Genomic DNA, 2,929 nt, shown 5'->3' on the forward strand with positions numbered 1-2,929 from the left:
ACTCAAGGACACTCGACCACTGACCCACATCCCCAGCCCTATTTTGTATTTTATTTAGAGACAGAGACTTACTGAGTTGCTTAGTGCCTCACTATTGCTGAGGCTGGCATTGAACTTTTGATCCTCCCATCTCAGCCACCCTAGCTGCTGGAATTACAGGCGTTGGCCACCACGTTCAGCTAGTTACTTTCTTTTAAGGGGTGATTCTTCTATATGAACAAGTAGTCTTCAACTGTACTGCATAAAACCAAGAAAATCACATATATTGGTATCTAATATTGTTATCATGAAAAAACTTCTGTCCCCTGTACCTACTATTTATACAGATGTTTGTGTTTAACTGAAAAGACATGGGGCCTTAGCTGGGTCTAGTCCTGTTGGCCACTTAAGTCTGTGTGACTTTGGATAAGAAGCAAACATCTAATCTTAATACCACATAGAAGACTCTTGGGAGAATTTTTGGAATACTAAAAAGTAAAGCACTTTGTAAACATTAACATGCCTCACAAATCTAAGATATCTTCCAATTATTGCCTAGAGTTAAGAGCTAAAGGATTGATTGGTCTTATCTAAATACCAGAATTAAAAAAAAAAAAAAAGGAGCTGGCTATAGGAAAAGTGGAAAAGATGAAGGGAACAAGGGGAACCTGGAAAAAAAAAAAGCAATGAGTAATTAGTTTTGCTAATCTGAGAAATGGTGGCCAGGACTATCCAGTGATTTAGAAAATGACTGTAGTCAGTGAATTGTTTTTCTTTTTTAGATCCTGACTCCACTCTTTTTTAAAAATTTTTATTATTTTTTAGTTGTAGTTGGACACAATACCTTTATTTGATTCATTTTTATGTGGTGCTGAGGATCAAAGCCAGGGACTCACACATGCTAGGCAAGCACTCTACTGCTGAGCCATAACCCCAGCCCCAGTCAGTGAATTTTTTAAACATTATTTTTATTTTTTTTATTTGTTTTAATTAGTGAGTCAGTGAATTTTAATTATCTTGGAGGCTTCCTTTAGAAGTACCACAAAGACATACCAGGCAAGCTTATATAACTTGCTGATGACACAAAAATGAGCAGTATATTGGGCTGGGGTTGTGACTCAGTGGTAGAGTGCTTGCCTTGCATGCGTGAGGCACTGGGTTTGATCCTCAGCACCACCTAAAAATAAACAAACAAAATAAAGGCATTCTGTTCATCTACAACTACAAAAAAAAAAAAAAAAAAAAAAAGCACTGGATTTATTAAAAACAAAAAACGAGCAGTATAATTAAATGATAAAACTGTGATTCAAGACGATTTTCCATATTGAAATGTCATGAATTTATGAGAGACATTATCATGTAAGAACAAGAGAACTTGTTCAAAGAGTCCAGAAGTGAGGGGGAATGACTGAGAAACAGTATGGTAAGCAGGTAAGTTGCTTAGGTTCAAACCCAACTCTACTCCCCATTAGCTGTACAACCATGTGCTGGTTACCAGCCTTGTCGTGTCTTGGATTGCTCACCCACTTCATATGGCTGTTGTAGGAATTAAATGAGTTAATCTGGGATCAACTGATTTGAACAGTGCTTTATTCAGGATTAGCCCTGCTTAAGGGATGTAGCCCTGGCTTACCTGGGAATCATCCTACCATGAATGGAAATTACCATGGTAAATGTCCAAGTGCTCCTTCCTTATCTAATTTCTACTCAATTGGCCTCAAGAGGTCCGCGTCTCTCAACTGTCCCCTTGGTTCTCCTGTGCACTATTGCTCCTCCCCTGTATCAAGCTTCTCTCTTTCCCTGTTCTTGGCCGGTTCTTTCCATTTCCTGACCTCACCTTTGCCCCTGCATGCCTTATCCACTATCCGATGTTCCTTGCTCTGCCCAGCTCCTGGCTTTGTGCCCAATCTCGTGCAGTCTCAGTGGAAGTCTGGCTGTGGGCTGCCCTCTCTAACAGCACGGTGGGGGTGGGTTTATTTATAAAAAGCAGATGGTGGTGAGTTTTGATTTTCAGATATGCTGACTTTGACATATTTGGAATCATAAAAGTAGGAATTTCACAACTGATTGAACACATTAGTCTGCAATTGTGACAGGATCAGGCTGGAAAAATCGTTTCCTGGAGGCATCCGCGTGGAGGCTATCTGGAGAGGACGAGCTCAGGGTGGAGGACAGGGAGGAGGACAGGGTGGAGGACAGGCTGGAGGAGTACCCACCGTTAGCGGGAGGCAGTCGGAGGTGGTCAGCAGGGGCCGAGTTTTAGACCTTAGAGGAGACGGGCATAACAGATGCACAGGAATAGAGGAGTGTTTGAAGGAGATGCAAAGAAGGGAAAGAGATGCCCGAGAAAAGGCCACTAACAGGTGGGTCAGAGGAACGTGGACGGTTCTGTCTCCACCGGGAGTAGACGCAACACGGCAGGGCTCGGATGAAAACAGGTGGCCGAGCTGAACCCGCAGGCGAGATGGCAGGAAGAAGGCCGGCGGGCCAGTCGGCCGCAGGCGCCCATTCCCCGGAGGGCCCCGGGTACTGGTTAGGTACTTGGTGCCCCTGGCCCGGGCCTGGGCAGGGCCTCTGCAGCGCACCTGGCCGAGGGTAGCACGCGCTGACAGCGGGACACCACGCACCGCCGCTTCCTGCCACTGAGTCAGGCAGCCCCGACCACTGCGGCACCCAAAGCGGGGCTCAGGTTGAGGCTCACCTTACCTAGCAAGGAGCAACTTTCCTGACCCCTCAAACCCGACAGTGCTGTCCCCCGCCGCCCCAGTTCAACTGGCCCCCACCCCTCGGCGGCGTACCTCCGGGCCGCGAGGAGGTGCTGTGAGATGCGAGCGTGCCGTGGGGGACGCGGGCGGTGCCCGGCGGAGACTCCGGAAGTGACGCTACTACTGAGCCGGCGGCGGAAACGCAATGCACAGCCGCTGGCAGTAGTCCCGCCCACCCCTGACAG

This window comes from Callospermophilus lateralis, chromosome 13, assembly GCF_048772815.1.
Source record: "Callospermophilus lateralis isolate mCalLat2 chromosome 13, mCalLat2.hap1, whole genome shotgun sequence".
Classification (NCBI taxonomy): domain Eukaryota; kingdom Metazoa; phylum Chordata; class Mammalia; order Rodentia; family Sciuridae; genus Callospermophilus; species Callospermophilus lateralis.